This window comes from Excalfactoria chinensis, chromosome 6, assembly GCF_039878825.1.
Source record: "Excalfactoria chinensis isolate bCotChi1 chromosome 6, bCotChi1.hap2, whole genome shotgun sequence".
Lineage (NCBI taxonomy): Eukaryota > Metazoa > Chordata > Aves > Galliformes > Phasianidae > Excalfactoria > Excalfactoria chinensis.
Window position 1 is genome coordinate 885,786 of NC_092830.1, and position 20,109 is coordinate 905,894.

General features: G+C 44.3%; 1 protein-coding gene across 11 annotated transcripts in view; it reads right to left on the reverse strand.

Moving 5' to 3' along the window:
- Nucleotides 1-20,109, reverse strand: part of PCDH15 (protocadherin related 15) — a 597,589-nt gene that overhangs the window by 306,612 nt on the left and 270,868 nt on the right. The window contains exon 1 of one of the 11 annotated variants that reach the window (XM_072339852.1): nucleotides 11,504-11,655. The exons of the other annotated variants lie outside the window; for them this stretch is intronic. The gene's annotated coding sequence lies outside the window, so the exon portion shown is untranslated. Of the gene's footprint in view, nucleotides 1-11,503; nucleotides 11,656-20,109 lie in introns of those variants that run through there. 11 annotated transcript variants of the gene reach the window in all.

Consider the following 20,109-nt stretch of genomic DNA (forward strand, 5'->3'; position numbering starts at 1 on the left):
GCAGAAGTACACATTCCTCTTCTATACAAAAAAACGATGCTCAAATGGAATATCCTTAAGCTGAGATATAACGGTAGGTCAAATATAAACAGTGCATTGGAGGCACATTTTTAACACATGGATACCATTACGGCACTTCAGATTCATCTGAAAAGTCACTTTTCTTCTATATTGATTTATATTCTTTACACTAAAAAGAAAAAACAACCAGCCTTTCCCCCCTCTCCCCCCAAAAAAGAAAAAAGCTCCACAAAAAGCCATTTCTTTTTTCTGCCCCATTTCTAGGTGGCTGTCAGCCTTTCTCATCCCACACAGAGGCGTACAGCCAGAGTTCAAGCATCATTTGCCACTACAGGTTGCTTGGAGAAGATACTGCCATGCTGGATCTCATTCAACAGCATGCCTTGCTAATTTTGGTAAAGAGCAAGCAAGCAACTGTGGGAACGACAACAAATGAAGACCATCCATTTAGCTGTCAACTGACCAATTTCATTTTCCACTTAACTGTTACCACCTCAAACGCACTCATCTCCTCCAGGCACTTCCCTAGAAATGCAAACGCCAGATCCTCCCCTGAGCTGCCTACACAAAGGAGAGTTCCTACCCACAGCAGCTCTGGAGGTCAGAAGTGGGGAGAGACAACAAACTATATGCATACCATGTCAGCCACAAGTTGTGTTGTATGTGCGACACCAAAGCCTGGTAGCTTCAGAAGGAGTATAATAACATAGTGTATGATGTAGTGAGTATAATGAGTATTTGTTATTTTTGTTACATTATGGGAACTACTCAAAATATACCGCAATGGCTTTTCGTTTGCATCGCATATAAACTTGGTGCAGACATATTCCAAGCGCTCACACACAACTGTGTTTAAAGTTCACCTACATGGCTCAAATCTCCCAAGTGAGAAGCGACAAAGTGTTCCCATTACTCTGTACAGTGGACTATTTAGTTGCATCTCCAAAGCCTTCATGAGTACCAAAGGAAGAAGGTTTAACACACCTAGTCACCGACCCTGGGGGTGTTCAAGGAAAGACTGGATGTTGTGTTGAGGGTCAGGGTTTAGTGGGAGCTATTGGTAATAGGTGAACAGTTGGACTGGATGATCTTTTAGGTCTTTTCCAACCTTGGTGATTGTATGATCTTACAAACACTGACATGCAAGAAAAGGAGTTGTACTGTGTGTCATATTATAACTTCTCAGTTGGAATGAGACAAGACAGCACGCTAGGACAATGGGGACACTAACATACACCTAGTACCATTAATGACAGAAAACCTGGGTTTTCTGAGTGAAAGGCTGCTACTTCATGATCAGCAACCTGTACTAACAAGCTTTTCTGCAAGTTTTTTAACTTACTGACACTGAAAACAATCACACAGGATTCTACATAAAATAAGACAACTCCACTCACAACTGCCCCGGATGAGTACGATTCAGGTTGACCCCCTGACTCAGACAGAACACTGATAGCTGCAATAATCCAAAGTTACTTCGGATGTTACGTCTCATCTCCTGAGTGCAGCAAGTGGAACAACTCAAAGGAGTGAAATAGTGAAAAGCTCACTGAAATGGTGCCTTTTATAAGTGTATTTTATACAACAGTGGTCACTGAATATGTGTAAGTCATTATTTTTTCCTCAGATACACAAAATAATTTTTAAACACCACTCTATTTTATTTCTAGGAGTTCACAGACAATGACATTTCAGAGTTACTAACTGAACAAATGGGGATTATTTACTTAAGAACTAGCAGGAATTGCTCCAAAATCGTCTTATGGAGAGCACCTGACACTGTGCTACTTACTGTAATGTAACATCTTGCAAGCAGTTGTCTTCCTGTAAATGTAGAGCTTATTACTACCTTGTTACTGTAAGAGGTGGAACTTAAGACTGTTTTCCCCACCCCATATGAGTAAATATGAGAAAACGTGACAGCAGCCCAACATTGACAGTTAAGTTTCCTCTCTGCTTTACACGCACCCAAAAACCAAATCACTCCAGCTCCCAAATTCTTCAGAAGAAAGACAGGGTGAGAAAAGAACCCAGCATCACATACAAGAACTGCTGGAAACAACAACAAAAAACACCCTGAGCAACTAAAAAGCAGGGATCACACAGAACTACACAGCCAAAATAAAGAACCAACAGTGGGTTATAAGCTATTCTTTGTTTATGGCATGAACAACACATGCATTTTGTACAGCTGCTTCTTCCAGCCAGGTTATACTTAAAGGAAAATGTATTTATGCATAGTCAGGATTTTCAGAACACTTCTCATTTCTGTTACATATCTGATATTTTAACTGCAACCGTCTAACACCCAGAAGTCAGTACTCTAATTGAGCTCATTTGTGTCATAGATATAGAGAAAACAACCCTCTTTCAGCTACCCACAGACAGGAGTAAATACAGAGCACGCATTATCTGTTTTACATACTAAGCACTGAACTTCCTTCCCAGCCTGATATTAACACAGTGGAAGCATTCAAAGGAATGGCACTGCAAGGAGGACGTGTCGCTCTATTAACAGTGTGAACTGCATGGCTTTACTGGTATCATCAAAACCAACCACGCAACAGAATGACACAAACTAAGGGTACCTTCCATCCAGCTTCCAGCACCTAACGAGAACCATGCAGCTCTCCTCACAACATTCCTGCAGAAGAATACAGCTCATAGAAACTAAGGGCAAGTGAAAAGCAAGTACACCAAGTTCACAGAAAAAAAAAAAAGCAGAACATATGGCCGATACCCACAACATCACCTACAGACCCAAGTTATCTCCTCTCAATCCAAACTGATCCAAACTATGGGACATCACTGCTTTAAAACAGCATAACTGCACCGTGATGCCACTCAAGACACTGAGGAGCTGAGCGCAGGGCAGATCCAAGAGAAGTCAGGCCACAGGGGGGTTCTGCATCCAGAATGCTTCTAGGCCTCTTTCTTTCCATACTCTACTTCAAGATACTCTCAGCTCTTGCCTGCTATTCAGGAAAAATCTGATCAGTAGATCCAGTAGGTCTTTCCTAAAAGATGCAAAGAATGGGGATACTCATCCTTGAAAGCTGGTTTCCAAAGATGGATCTTCTAACATGAATCCCCCTTTACTATTCTACAAGTGTGCAGGGAGAAGCCACGGGCTGATATGCCAACACTATGACAGCAACTCCCCATATCCCAGCTGCAGATCAGGGGACATAGCTTTGAATACAAGGGTATACTGAGTAAGTCACACAGAAATCTGACTGCAAAGGTACTACAGCAACCTTCCTTCCAAATACTAACATCAAGAAAAGCTTTTCTCAAGAAAATAATTTGTGCTTCCATACGGATTCAGTGACCCCGAATCAGAAAATGTCACTCAGCCACCTCTCTACAGTAACAGGAAAGCATTCATAAGCTGGATTTACTATTAGCATGATGCAGTTCATTAAGTATGCTACTGTCTTCATTGGTACAGGAAACTGTTTATAATTCTGCTGGACGTGCTCGAGCTTCCCTTTCACTAGGGCTGGAAATGAAAGAAACTTCCAGATAATGCAAGCCAAACATCTGGCACATTCAGAGAACACTTGCATGCTAATGATAGTGGGAGAAGTAATCTCTCTCATCAGTTCATTTCATAACAATCATGTAGGTTGTGTGGTGAGATAGGAAGCACAGAAACCTTTTTCTTTCCCCTCCCCATCGGGCACTTAGATTTGTCTCATTTGCTGCACATATCTGCCAACATCCCAGATGTCCATTGAGCTAGAAACCAAAGGCTACATCAACACTACCACTACTTACTGATTTCACGTTCCTGCAGGCCTGCTACACTTAGGTCACGTTTCTCAGGGGTTGTACATAAATGTTTGTTCTTACCAACTGCATTCCCTGAGCCATTTCCTGCTGAGCCCTCACAGAGATTCCATTCGAGGAGCAAAGAGCTGCAGTGTTCAGCCTTGAGGGTTAAAGCCATTCCCCTAAGCAAGGATGACAAGAGACAGGGCTAAAGGCAGTGCTGCTGTTTGCAAGGGATGCAGGTGGAGACATCCGAGACACAGTACCCACCAGGACTGGAAATGGAGGGGTTCACCTGACAACAAGCATACCCATGGGGCCTCAGCTCAAATGCTAATCAGAGAGATCTGAACAGTGGCATCACTGAGGTGTATACCACATGGAAGCCACCTTCACTGAGCAGGGAAAAAGAAGTTCCACCATAATACAAGCAACAGGTCCATCCTCCCACAGGATGGTTCGCACTGCATTCTTAATCCCCAGTGTTGATGCAAGGCCACAATAACACTAGGCCTTGGATCCATCAATCACCTTTACTCAGGACAGCTTTGTAAACACCAGCACCAGCCTTGAGCTACATCTGTGTGGAACTCATCAGCTGAAACAAGCGCAGTAATAACCATGGTCTACCACGGCTCATAAATTCCTGTGTGGACTCCACTTCCAGCTGACGCTGGGAAATCCGGGCAAGTCTAAGCTATTACATTTTAAATTACAGGACCATAAGTTCTTATCCTGGTGCCTGCCTCTAAGGAAAGCCTCACCCAGGGTGCGTTCAACATTCAGTAAGTCAGAATCACACTGGAACAAAGAGCAGGAGGCAAGATTCACTTACAGGGGCAAAACCAGAAGCTCCTCAGAAAACTAACAGGGCACTGCACAGCTCTGCCGTGGTCTCAACTGTACACACTGAAGAAGTCCTCAAGTGGACAGAAGCAGACCGAGGCGTTTATATCCCACAAAGTCCCCAAGCCATTTTGTATCAAAGCAGCCCAAGCTCCACTGAACTAGACAGAGGGCTGCCAACCCAAGCTGTCACATCTCTTGGCCTGTTGTTTTGCTCACATCCCCTCACACCATTCTTGGAGACTCCAAAAGGCGCAGCACCACATTCTCTAACTGGGAAGCTCCGAAGCATGCAGGAAGCAAAACTGGAGACATAGAAGCGGTGGTGAACACAGAGCACTTATCAAAAGACAACATTACTAAAGCAGCTGCTCAATGGGCTGAGCAAGGAACCTCTAAAACCCAAGCATCAAGTGTGCTGGAAACTCATTACAAAACTGTTCAAGGAAGGGTACAGCGTGAAAGTACACCACCAAATTAAAATTAAAAGTCATTTACTTATGAAAGATCTATGTAAATTTACGGATCAACATCAGCTCTGCATCCTACCCTCACCTTCTGACCTATCATGTCACACAACAGCTGTTTTACTCAGCTGTTCCCAATCTGTGAGTGCTGTGATTACGACCGTGCTCAAGGTAGGACTCCTCCAATTTTTACCATCTGCTAACTTGTAATCAACGACTGCTTTCCCAAGACCAGCCGTGTAGCAGGGCCACCACAGACTGTCACAGCTTGAAACCATGGGAGCACTTTGCAACGACACCACAAGAGCAATAAAAACAAGAGCAACGATCTCCCTGCCGCGTTCTGAGGCTCTCCTGCACCAGCAGCCAGAAGAAAGCCCATGGCTGGGATTGGGCAGGTGCACATAGTTTACAGACTGCGTGTAGACCAGGAAACTGCAGTTGAGGAACCTAAATTGTCCTTCTGATACTTCAAAGCACCCTGGCCTTCAGAAGCAAGCTGCAACAAACCTTACTGTCAGAGCTAATAATCATTGTCTGACCAATCATCCTCACAATCCCACTCTACTCTTCCCTCACACATCAATTGATTGTTAAAAACAAACATTTACCTTATTTATAACATCATGTGTGTTGGTATGCCAGGAAGGAAGCAATGATAACCTCCTGCCAATGTGGAAGCAAAACAGGTGTTATAGCATTTCCAATGTCACAAGTAGAATCTGCTTACAAATCAATCCATCGCAGTTCCAAAGGCAAAGACGCCAGAGAGAGCTATTTCAAGTAAGAAAATACAAAAGTCAAGCTGAATTTCACTTCCAAAAAGGTATATTAAAAAGATAAAAGGATATTAAACTGCTATAAAACTTTAGGAAACATTTAGTGCTTTAATAGAGCTTGCGATTCTTTCTGTACATTGTGACACAAAAGCCTTATTCCTGAAAGCCTGGATTCTGTTCTGGGTTTTTGCCCTGAAACCTTGCTGATATTTTTCTGTCAGACCAACAGTTGATATCTATCCGTGCATGAACTCGCTGGCAATTTAGCTGATGGTCTACTCAGCTAAGTGGAACCCACATTAAAGCTAGAGGGGCACCACCAAAACAAGGACTGGAGCGCAGAGGTACAGGCTGCTGAAGCACCCGCACTGAACCAGCTGAAGACAGCATTGTAGTTACCATGTATATTTGCACACGTGTCAAATATACATATATGTATGTGCATATACGTAAAAGCAAAGTGCACACATGTACAAGCACAACAGTGGTGTTGCTGCTCATCTACGCCATATGAGAGCACTAAAATACACATAAGCCTAAGAAATGCTGTCTTCAGAGGAATTCAGATCAGGCTGTGCATTACTGCAAACAACCTGCAGGTTCAAATGCATCTTCCAGCTTCCTGGCATCACCTCAACACAACTGGAAAACTCTATGACAAACAGCCAGCACGTGGTCATCCTGTGCTGGGGATAAGGAAAAGAAAACCTTTGATAAAAACCTCTGTACAGGTAGAACAGCAAACGGCATTGATCAGATCTGAAAGAAAGCCTTCTGTGAAACACTTCAGCTCCATGAGGGCAGATAACTGTCAGGCTCCCTGGGACTAACAGCCACTCTTTGGTGAGAAGTTTACTACCACAAAAGGAGAGCAAAGCAGCCACAGCTAAAGACAGGGTGCCACCCTGTTTGGCTCATTTTCAGTAGAGCTCTTCCACCTAACCTAATCTTATTATTTCTCCAGGCATGTGCAGAAAAGATACTCGCTATAGGATTTTCAATTTCAGTAAAGAGATATAAAGCCAGAAGAGCACCATATGTTAGACTTCAATATTGGTTTTGATCACAATTACTCTGGGAAGGGATGATCCGGCCAAATTGCATTTGACTGCAGTAATGCCATAAACCCTGAAGGACCACGTAGATCACAGTAGTGTTCCTACTGAAATAAGAACTATTAGAAACTGTGCTACCATTGGAGAATTGAATTTTCCAGATACAAAGAGCAAATAACACAAACGACAGTGTAATTTGTGTACTCTGATACACGATTGATTCAGTGGATAACCTTCATATCTGTAAGAAATAAGGTTAATTCATACTTGATTTTCAGAGAATTCACTCACGGAAAGTAAGCTGGATTTGAATGGTAATAAGCTGATTAAATAAAATAGAAGAACAAAAGAAAACAGATTGGTAATTAAGGGTGATCAGAATTTGTTTAGAAATTAGGAGAACTTGCTAGAAAAACCAACTGAATTGAGGAGCTCAGCTGTCTGAATATGAAAGCGGCACTGATATCTCTAAATCCAATGTATTCAAGCCTTCGGTGTTGCAAGGAAGAAAGAGGGAAAGGCTCTGAAGCAGACTTTTGGCTAGCATGGGAGCAGTCAGACAGTCGGACTTGATCTTTTTGGTCCCTTCCAACTGAACCACCCGCTCTCTTCTACTCTAGGATGGTATTCTTTCCCCCCCCTCCGTGCACACCAAATAATATGCCTGCATGACAAGGCTTCCAGTGAAAACAAACAGAAAAAAAGCCCCAAAAAAAACCACATTGAAGAGGCCAAGAAACTAGGATACTGTAAGAATTGATATAAAATCAACTCAGGAAGATTCCTAAGTCCCAATGCAGTGATTCCTGTATGGATAGCTGCATTAAGTTCCTTTAATGTCACAAATAGGAAGGATCAGGAGAGGAATGCTCTGTGACCACAAGCAGAGCAAACAGGATTTTGGGAATGATGATCTAGACACCAAAGGCCATTTTGGACCTTAGCCCAGCATGAGAGGAAGGGGATAGATGGTGCAACAGATAACGTGAAGAACACAAGGGCGTAAAGAAGCAAACATAATGTGCAGTTAAAAACTTGACGGGCCATTAAAGAGTTGGAACCCACGTTCTGAAATAAGCTGCACGCTAAATGGAATACTGCTAAGACGCATCTCCTAACCGGGATACTGCGCACAATTAAAGCACAGAAAATAAATTATTCATGTTTTCAATAAAAGAATTTTCTGCCAGCCTGTAAAACTTCCTTCGGGGGCACAGAGACGAAGTATTTTCCCATTGAATTTCCTTGCAAACACATGAAAGCAGTGGAGAATGTGACCAAATTTAATACGGGTTTCACAAAAGGTAGCTTGCGACAAGCTAACCTAGGAGATTACTTCATCAGATAACATTCTCAAAACGCTGTAGATCTCATTAATCAGGATTATAGCAGAGCATTCAGCAGCGTCACATGGGAACCTGTGAGCTAAGCTGCAACCAGCACAGCAATTTTGAGATGGGTGAGCATCTGTTTCCAGGGGGGACAACGGCACAAGTCCTGAAAACTTAAGTGATTATTACAGGGTCTTAGGAATCTTCTCGGAACTGATCTTATTAAACATTTCCCCTAATAACTCTGTCACCAGTATTAGGAATAGGCTGATGAGACACAACTCAATGGGGATACAGGTAACGGAAGAGAAGACGTGACACTTAAGTAATTAGATGCTCTGAAGAAATGAAGTAGCAGACAGAGGACCACAGTTCTGTAAAGCACAGCACAAGGTCACATACTTGGGGACTACAAGAGGCTTCCCACCACGCCGTGCACCTCCCCGTGAAAACTGCAGAGGAGAACCGGGGAGTTACAGTTAACTGCAACATAATCGTAATGAAGGGCATCTGCGTGAGAACAAAGCACATTTGACCCCTCAATCCAAAACATATCGCCAATAGAAACTAGAAAGCAATAGTTTTGCCTAAGTGAATACTGATCAAATGAATGCAACGCATAATCACCTTCACCACCCTGAAGAAAGAGCAATTTGACACCAAAGTACTCAAAAAGACAGATGAGATACCAACAAAAAATGATTTCCAGTGCAACAAATGCTCATGCCTGCATCTACCCAGGAAATAAGGAGAAAGTTTGAGGGGCACAAGCTCCACGTTTCCAAGAGCACCAGGGACAAAAGAAAGCCACTTGGTTTTAAGAAGGGGCTCAATATGCACTCCTACAATGTTGGGGCTGCAGGAAGGAGAACTACAGCTGGAGACACAGTTGCCCCTTTCCAATCATTAGCTCTGAATACCTACCTGTATCATCAATGCGAAACCAATGGGCATCCAAAGCTGGTTATCGCATCTCAGCCTCCAAATTTCAACCTCCATATTCAGCTCCACAAATAACCTTTACAAGCTCACTTCAAAAAAAGTTGTTCTCTTATTTTTTTAATAAAGAAACTGCTTGTGGATAATGGGCTTCCCAAGAAGCTACAAAATCATACAACACAGCAAGCAGAAGTGAATAGCACTGAACACCTCCAACCAATGCCTGCAGCACGCAAGGAATAAACTCTCATTTAACATCTTTAACCCTTACTATTACATAAGCAAAGACCAGAATCCAGAATGGCCAGTTCATATTATTGTTGGGCCTAACACTTTAAACTGCTTTCATCTGTGGTTGGACTTGATGATCTTCAAGGTCTTTTCCAACCTGGGTAATTCTATGATTCTATCTTGTTCTTTTAATGTATTTAACAGCAAATAAATGGTATTTTACCATCAAGATCTGTCCGCTATTCCCAACAAAGACATTGAAAATCCCAATAACCTCATATAATACAAGTCTTGAAAAAGACAGAAAGAAACCCAGCCTTGAACAACACTCCTCATCTTTGGGAAGAATATTAAAAACCTTGCATCACAATTTTACAGGCGACTGCCTTGCTGGCAGAGCTATTAGACCTGAGCAAATGTGACACAAGGTGACAATACAATTATTCCAACCAGTGATTTAGCACGAGTAGGTAACTATAAAGAAGCTATGGAGCCCCAAAACTTCTTTACAGTCTGCCTATTCACTGTCCGAGGTAAGGCATGAAACACAGCAACTGGAACTAACTTTCTCGCCTCTGCAGCTCATTACAACAGCTGAGAGAGGAGCAGTTCATCATTAGGCAGAGGAGCACTCATTAAATTACACTCTTATTTCACAGGGTTGTAACTGCAAAGCCACATGGATTATGTTCCTTCAACCTGAGCACTAAAGCCACAGATAAAACTGCATCAAATAACCCCAGCTAACCAAAGCCTTCAAGGCAAGGAAACCTAAAGCAATAGTTGCAGTCAGGTGCGTGGAACTGGGTATTCATACACAAAGTCTCAAGCTCCCTAACGTGCAACTCAGACCTGCCAAAGTCCACAGCACATTAACATGAACACCATGAATTATTTACTCTGTCCTCCACACTATTAGCTTACCAGCTCCACCCATTAGACGACTTCATAGGGAGAAACAAAATATGGACCTAGAGTTAACCTCATACCGGAGGATGTTATCCTTGCATAACAGCAGGGCTTTCTTCTTCTGTCATAAAGTCAGCACACACACACACACGTCTGCTTTGCCATCCAATGACACCTAAGGTACAACACAACTCTTCTCCATGCTAAATGAGATGCAATAATCAATAAAATCGACGTCTATTATCAAAGCTTGGCCTTAGATTGAGAGCAGCGGTGCAACGAGTGCTGTGCAAGGAAAATGCAGGAGCCTGAGAACAACATTAGTGAAATAAGACCAAGCAGTCCGAGTAGCACGCCAAGGATCAGGAAAAGAATTGTTATGCAGGAAAAGAGTTAAAGCAAAGTGTTTCCAAGTTAAGATCAAATAACACCGTTGTGAAACAGACATTTATAAGACTGCCTGTGCTATGAGAAAGAAGGGATTAAGAGGATAGAGGGTAACAGCAAGTATTTAGTGGAGCAGTTACTGCATATCAACAAATGAGCCGTGAATAAGGCTGTGAGCTTACGAAGCCCCGACTCAAAACCCTGCAGAAATGAGCTGAAAAGCAACCCGGCGTGGCAGGCTGTTAGACGAGAGGTTCCCCCAGACGAACGGCTCTCAAGACACGGAGAAGAGCCGCGACAGCTTCGCTTTGCAACAAGCGCTGAATACCAGCATAAATAATTGAGAACCAAACGCCGAGACCTTCTCCGTATCGCTGCAGGGAACCAGGCTGATGTGAAGTGGCACGGAGGAAGTCCTGCTAAGCCACCACGCTACTATCCACGCCGGTTCCCCCCGCTCCAACACAGCCACGGGTTCGTGGCAGCAAGTTCCCCAACCGAAACAAAGAATAAATAAGATGCTGCCTCGAGGCAATCCCGCCGCCGATACAACCCTGAGGGAAAGGCAACACACGAGAAACCCCGCCGTCTTCCGACTCAGCGGCACAAAGTTTGCCCGGCAGGGCTCTGCAGCAAGTTTCCCTGCCCGTTCTACGCGCAGAGCTCGCAAACGAGCCCCGGCGCTTTGCTCTACCTCCAGCCCAAACCCGAGCCAACGCAGCGCGGCAGCGATCCCAGCCCAAGGAGCAGAGGGGAAGAAATACCTCGGCACATCAGGCGGAGCGGCGCAGCGCTGCTCAGCATCCCCGCGGCTCGGCTGCGCCCGCACGCAGCTGCACCCGATCGCGGCGAGCTGCCCCCTCCGTACCGGCGGCTCTCGGAGCGCCGTGCGAGAGCTGTAAGCTCCTTACCGCTCGGTGCTGAGCGCTGCCTGGAAGGAGAGTGCCCGGTGCGAGATGGGAACTCGCTTCAGTTATCCTCATTAAATTTGAAAAGCGTGCGCTGAAACGCCTGTTTGCCAAAGCCTGCACAGACTCGCGGGGTGGATGGTGCGAGACGGCACGGGAATCTCTGCAAGTTTATTGAAAGTTGGGCGGTTCATAAGAACAACCCCTCTGCAGCGAGCATTGCCTGAGTTTGGGCTCAGCTTTAACAAGGTCTGCTCAGCAGAAGTGCAATTGGAGCCTCGGCTGCAAAATGAAGACATGGAGTGGGGGGGGGGAGGGCAGCCTCCGTAGCCAAAGGGGAGTCACAGCTGAGACTGGGGGCCTATTCCATTGAATTGCAGTGTCATTAGAGTTGGAAGGAACCCTTAAAGGCCATCTGGTCCAATTCCCCTCCAATGAACAAGGACACCTACAACTCTATCAGGAGCCCTGAGCCCCATCCTGACCTTCTGTGACTCCAAGGACAGGACATCCACCAGATCTCTGGGCAGTGCCTCACCATCCTTAATGTAAAAAAAAACATTTTCCTTATATCCAATCTATACCTCCCTTCTTCGAGCTCAAAACCATTTCCCCTTGTCCTATCAGACAGACCCTGCTAAAGAACCTGTCCCCTTCCTTCTTACAGCCCCTCACTTCAGGTATTGACAGGCTGCCAGCCTAGCACCATCCCATTCACAAAGCCCTGCTCTTCTTCAAATAACTCTCAGCTATGTGAGACCGTGTGCTGAGACTAAAATCACTCTTAAAAAAAATACAGAACCCTCTTTCACAACTGCCTCAGAGTTCTGTTCTCATACACAACCCTGTTCCAAAGTACGCCTGCCCACAGCCCAAGGCAATGGCTCTCCTGCCCTATAGCAGCACTGTGTGCCAGTGTTCTCCAAGCAATGAGCCCAGCTCCTCTTGAACCACCGCCTGCTTTCTGCCTGCCCAGCATCAAAAGAATTCCTACAGGGAGAAAGGACGATACAGGAGAAACTGCTGCAGAGAGGGGAAAAAAAGCAAACTTACCTTAGTGCGGATGAGTACATTAAACATTTAATACGGTACAACCACATTATTGTTGTTAGTTTTGTATTGTCTTAGAAGGTCATCAGAAGGAACTCATTCACCTTCCAGTCTGGGATAATTGAGAGCTTCACACATACAAGTTAGTTTTCAAGTGTGAAAAGCTAACAAATAATAACGACCAACGTGAAAAGTACTCAATTTCTTTACCTTTTGTAAGGATCCTATGTACCTCACCAAGGCTGTCGGTATTCAAATGTTCCCCACAGAGCTCACCCGCTCTCATCAAGAGGGTCTGTCTGGCTTAGGAAAGCCAGTTCAGCTCACCACTGACCCAAGACTGACAGACTTGACATAGGGCTAAGCTGCCGCATGGCTCTGATCCTACTCAAGTCTCACACGGGTATGGAAAGGGAAGGTCTTCAGTACAGTCTCTTAAAATACATATTTGTACAAAGTTACTTTCCATCTTCCAGCTATTTTAAACACCTTATGTGACATGAAGATCATTGGAAATAATGGAGTGAGTCCTTGCAAACTACAGACCAGGACATATGAAGGAGAAGCAGGCAAGTGGGATCAGTCAGCCCCTATTTACCCAAGCTCGATCATGCCTGCCAAAGCTGACTGCCTCCTGTGATGAAATGCCTGGCCTGGTGGACAAGAGGACAGCAACTAGTCATTTTCCCTGACTTTAAAGAGGTTTTCAGCACTGCCCTCCTCCATGCTCCTGTAACTACATCAGGACAGCATAGTCAGAATGCAAAAAGGGAACAAACTAAACATCTGCCTGAATGGTGGGACTCTGACCCAGCAGGAGAAGAGACAACAGGCACACACTGAGGGAAGGTGGCTCAGATGGGAGGCTAGGGATGCCTCCTTCCCATGAGGATGGCAAACCTGCGCAGCCCTTGTCCACACCCCTAATGAGACAAGGCCGAGCACAGCCCTCTCTGAGTGGAAAGATAGGCCAGAGAGCCCTTGAGGTCCCTCCCAATGTTAGAACCTCTGTCACCTTTGGTATTATCTACCAATGACACACTCAAGTAAGCAGGCAGTGATTTCTACCATCACTGAGGAGCTACTAAACATGACTGGGAGACAACAGCTATTACTTGAGAAAGAAAGAAGCACAGTTCGATAAAGCCCTCAAGTTACCAGCGTATGTATTACTAGTTAAAAACAAGACCACAGTCAGACAGAACAGCTGAAAATACTCATGCTTATAATGTTTGACTAGTTTAGTTGAGACAAAGGCAACTCCTAGTAGCTGTATGGGTGTCAATCAGTTCAAGAGACAAACTGTGGATGCCCCATCCCTGCAGGCATTCGAGGCCAGGCTGGATGTGGCTCTGGGCAGCCTGGTCTGGCTGTTGGTGACCCTACACATGGCAGGACAGTTGAAACCAGATGATCTTCGAGGTACTTTTCAAGCCAGGCCATTCTATGATGATTCTACGTTGTATAATGACATCAGACAAAATACAGATGTACACACACAACCATCCCAACTGACGCTGCTCCTGCCCTTTGCGGGGGTTCTGGCACCAAGAAACAGGGCATAGGGCAGAAGGAGCTGAAAACACACGGCACAAAGAAAATCCTGCAGCCTGCCCATCTGCTCACAGGGAGGGATTACAGCAGCCCCACAGAGCTGTCATATCCACAAATCCAGGAGGAGCAGTAATTGGTTTACTCAAGTTTGTTAGCGACATAATTCCATCACAAACGCCTCTCAAGAAGAGTTCATTCACCGCGCTAATTTTGGTCTCAACAGCCCGTGTGTTGGGTAGCACTATAAATACAACGTGAATGAAAATCATGGGAAATGGCTACTCTGCACTCCCAGCGTTTTATTATTAGATGTGTTTCTCAAAAAAGCCCACAAAGCTGATTGTGTCCACATTTATACAGCTCCTTTCACAAAGCATACTGAGAACTCTGCGTAGAGCATGGAATCACACACCCGCAGTGCTGGCTACACGCAAACAAATCCAGTGTATTCCATATGCAGCTGTGAGGGCTGCCATAAACATTTATATTCATGCCGGTTCATCTGTGCTGGGATTAACTGAGTGAGAAAAGCTGGCCAAGGACACCTATTTAAAGATCCAGCAGGTTTAAGTAGATGGAACTGGCGCACTAACTTCTCATCTAAAGTACAGCATGGCTAATGACTGCATAACCTGTACTTCTTCCTGCAAAGGTAACATCCCGTGCACAATCCTTCTGTGTCGTACCAAGGAAATTATGTTTGATGGGCAAAGGAGGCCTTTAGGTGCAGAAGCCCTGCAGCCTTTTGCAGAGCTAGCAGGGAGCCTGCTGCAACACGTGGCGCTTGGCAGAGGGCAACGTGGGCACTCTTACAGCCTGGTAGCAACCAGTCTGCGTCTCCGTGCAGGCTCAGAACTCAGTCCAAGGCTGAGAAAGTCAGCACTCTACCTTAAGCCGAGTGAATCCCACGGACTAAGGCCCAGAGGAACCAGCTTTCTTCCAGTCGCCTCCCATGACCTCCACAGACAGACAACTACAATACGCAGCCGCATCGGGGATGGGGATGCCTCACGCTCCCCTCTTAGGAAACAAAACCAAATACAACCTTCAGGGTCAGAAGACAACAAGAACACACCGCACCTTGATTTGCATGAAAATGCTTTGAGCACCACCGGGATATTCGCAATTGCTGCAGACATCCCTAGCCTCTGCTACTGAATCCCCGACAGCAAAGCAGGCTTTACCGGGCTGCAAAGACAGATTAAGAGATAACATCAGGCTCAATAGCCTAATGATCGGGCTCTTTAAAGTAAAACACCGAGAAAGTCCCAGGACTGAAACTCCTTCTGTCGACATGGTTCACATAGAAAACCGGAGTTATCCTTAGCCAGGGGAAGAAAGGATAAAAGTCCTTCTGTGCTTCTTTTGCTCGTTTCAAGCCAACACAAGTTCACAACACCAGCATATGTTTCTGAAGCATCAGAAAACACTACATTGTACTACACAGTACAGTATTATACAGTAAAGTACCCAGTAAACGTATTTTCTCTATTCTATTACGCAATATTTTGCCATTATTTTCTAATTTTTACAGCTGACCACACACACAGCCCTGATTGGTACCATACTGGAGACTAAAACTAAAACTACACTTTCTCTTTCTGACCTGAATTAATTTTCCCCCGGGAAAGAATGGCAGCCTCAGCTCAGACATTGACGCTTCTGCTTGGATCCTCATACGAATTCCCCTTCCAGCCAGAACTGCCTCACTTCAGCAGTCTCATACACCTTATACATGGAAGCTAACAGAGGGCTGCAAGACAACCACATGCTAGCACCTTCTCAGGCAAGGCTAATCCTGCAGATTAGGAACGTAAATCCTCTGGTTCCCCTGGGTCCTAAAGCCCTGCCATTGCAGAAAGAATTGTGGTTCCCTTTATTATCTCTTTAGAGAAAAAACATAAAAAGATTTGCCTGTTCATTATTACAATCTACACCAAAAACATGAGATGACCTAAGAGCTCCAATCTACGTGCCATTAGCTCCCAGACTCAAACCATGACACCCTGTACTTTACATCCATAAGATCCAAGATGACAGAGTTCCTTGCTGTCTGCACAGGACAGTCCCACACTCTGTTCCCCTGGTGTCACTCTCAATAAATAGCAGTGCTGGAGCTCCAAGTGGGAGTCTTGAAACTCTGTGACAGAAGATCTAAACCACTCCTTGTTCTTCACCAGAAAATTAAGGGTTTTTCCCTAAATTCAGTGAAGTATTCCTATTAAGGACTATCCCCAAAGCCTGTGGGCACCACGTGGCAGGGTTATCTGTCCCTTTGCTTCAACACGAGCTTGAGCTTGTCTCTGCAACCTGTTCCAAGCTTCTCCACCTGACTATCATCTTCAATGTTTTCCTTTGGCCCGGGTTGTTCTTGCATCTCAAGAGGCAGAAACATTCACCTATGAGTTTCCAAGAGGAAGATGCCGCAAGCAGGTGCCCTCAATTGCATCTGACCTGCAAATAGGTCATAAAACACACCTAACAGAAAGGAAACAATGATTCACTGTACTCCAAGCCTTTTTTCTCAACTCAATCAAGGCTGCTTTCCATCATTCTTTTAGCCCCTTTTCCAAAAGCAGAAATTGTGCTATGGCTGCAGGGTTGCTCTTTTGCTTCCACCTTTGGATCATTGCTTGGAGTTACTTCCACCCCCACTCCTTCTCCCTGAATAATTCATAGCATTGTATAATGGCTTGGGGGGGACCTTAAACACCATCTGGTTCCACCCCACCCTGCCATGGGCTGGTTGCTCCCACCAGGTCAGGCTGCCCAGAGCTCCATCCAACCTAACCTGGCCTTCAGCACATTCAGGAATGGGGCACCCACAGCTTCTCTGAGCAAATAAACATCAATGTTAAAGATGGGCATCTGGAAATATCTCATTTCCAGCTAGAGTTCTAGTACTCTGAGTATATTTTATTAATATTGCTAATGGGTTAAAACAAACTAACACAAAAACACTAAAAAGGAGACCCTGTCACTAGAACAGCATTATGGCAGAACTGCCATTTTTTGACTTGCTGTACACAAGGATGCACAATAAATGAGCAGAAAGCAAACAACCACCTTTCCAGCACCAGTGAGCTTATTGTGCACATGGCTGGAGTGGACTGACTCCAGCTAGGATGAGCGGAAAGGATGCTGGCTCTCTGGCTCATCCACATTGCCCACGGCAAGTCACTGAACACTCCATTTCCAGGTTCTTTTTGTTGTTCCCTAGCGTAGGCAGTATATGCTTCTTAAAATTCTCTGCAGAGCTGGCATTTAATGGCTGTTGAAAACTCTTCATTGTTCAGATACATTTCATGCAGCAGAAAAAAAAACCAAGCAAGTGTCTATAAACCCCTTTTCACTTCTCTTTCCAGTTGAGGGCAGAAGACTGTAACCAACTATTGCCTTCAACTTCACCTCTTGGACTCATTTCAATATTAATGCATTATTATGTGATAGACTTTGAGCAAGGGTCAAGTAGCTCTTAGAAGAAGTAGTACTGTGAAAGTTAATGGAAACATCTTCAAATTGTATTGAAAAGAACAAAGAGTGGATTAAGAACACCTTCAAGTATTCCCCAAATTCATTTTTATGTTCTTTCAGGTCTTATAGGAAATGAGATAAAAGATTTCAGATGGCATTGAGATTTTTGTTCAATGTATTATACAGAAAAGACAGAGGTAATTGCCATTCTAGTTTAAAATCTTCCCTAGATAACCCCCTCAACCCCTTTTCATCTCCACGTGCCGCTCTCCATCCCACTCCTAATTTTCATGCTTAAGCTATGCTGAGCTGGATGGACCAGCCCCAGAGACAAGCACAGCAGTAAGCACCATCGTGTTAAATCAAAATGAATAGGTTAGGAACAACCACTTCCATATACTTATGAGCCATTTTACTTAGTCCCCCCCACAATGAACCTAGTGAAGGAGAAAGAGGAAGGTGGGCTATTGTTAAACTTGAGTTTCTGACCAATACCCCCAATAACTGCAACCACCACACAGGTTGTTCTAACAGACCATAATTTTACAGAAGCCTCCTTGCACGGTCTTCTCCAATGAGGCAACACAAGGGAGGATCCTGTGACAGCACTCAGACACTAGTACAAGTCCCCAGCATCCACATCCCATGCTCATGCTGCATCTCTCGTGACAACGTATGTAAGAAGCTACTTCACAGATTTACTTGGAAACTAACCAAAACACATTAAAAAGAAACGCACAAAGAACAAAATATAAATAAATAAATGCAAGACAAAGACAGGGAAACCCAGCAGTGAAAAAGATTGGGGGCATCCTTTCATACACCTGGTGCTGTTCCAGCTCTTCTCTGCCTGAGATCTGACCTTGAAAGCACAACAAAGGAGCCACTTGATGCTGGATGCCAGGTTTAAACGCATGGCTGACTGAGGACACCTCCTGCCCCACCTCCTTACTCTCCAAATAATGGAGAAAGTAAGGAACAACCCATAGCAGGCCACGAACTGAGAGCAGCTCAACTCCAGGCTGAAAGCAGGCTGCAGAAAAGGCAGTTTAGATGTGCTAGGGATATGAACGTGCCCAAGAAGATGGGTGCTGGGAAGCTTTACGGTCCCTGGTACTGCTCACTTGACCAGACTGAGCTATGCCAGAAAGGGGCAGAAAAAAAACAAACAAACCCAGGACCAGTTTACCCAATGGTAACTCATCTACAATAGCTATAAAGCACTCAAAATGCTGTTTACAACACAAGAATTGATCTAAATAACATCCTTGCTAGGCTTAGCTGTATCTGTAATGTCTATGACATCAGCCGGTCAACATGAACCACTGAATAGCAACGCCAGCCCAGTTACAACCAGAATACAGATGATCTTGCAAAATCCTCTGCTGCTCTGCTCATCTATTCTGTTGTCTCTGAGAGCAGATTAAGAATAATGACAAATCATACTTAATAAAATCCAAATGTGAAACACCTGAACTAGTTTGCATTCTTGCTGCTTATTCTAACCTATCTTCAGTATCACACTGTTACCAGTCCTCATAGAACAAGACAGCAGCTCACGGATGAAAAGAACCCACAGATTTTGTTTCCATCAGAGAAACAGTTACCTAGGAATAAATGCTCCCTGGTTGGTCACTCAAACCCAAACTTAATTTCAACGCAGAGTCTCCATCTTCAACTCCATTTCTTACTTCTCACCCTTCCAGCTTAAATGTCACGTCTACCTTTTTGACTCACAGACATACACATCACTGACCACTAGAAGCATCCACACCCCACTGAGTTTTCCTCATTTTAAACCCTTCTGTGATCTGTATTTGATTATTGTTTTCAAGAGAGACTAGCACTTAAGACTTAAGCCAGATGTCCAGCATGTATATTCTGTATAAGAGAGCATTAGCAATTTCAAATCATAATACTATCAAAGTGAAGACCCTGCTGAGTATAAATCAATACAAATAAGCAGTCATCGCCACTAAAGTACAAATATAGATCTTTTCACAATAGCAGCCCTAAATACCCACAGACTTTTACTACAGGGAAGTTTTTCTCATTGCTATAAAGACAAAGACCTCTCACAACAGCGATACATGAGTCTTCCTTTGCAAAAGAGCAACATGTTAGAGTACAGCTGTTTTTGCCTAAGGACCTGGAGTCACAGTGGAGAGATGAACTACTTTGGTAATTCAGCAAAAAAAAGTAACAGTCTCTACACTCATATTTGTTTTTAGGCTAAGACTACAGGTAAGTGAATTTTAAGGATAGGAAGTCTCACTGAATATCTTCCATCTGTAGCTCAATCAGTACGCTGCACAGAAGACCAGTTGGTAATTTTAACAACAGCATTACTATATAACATCATGTTACTTCAAGCTTATACACTT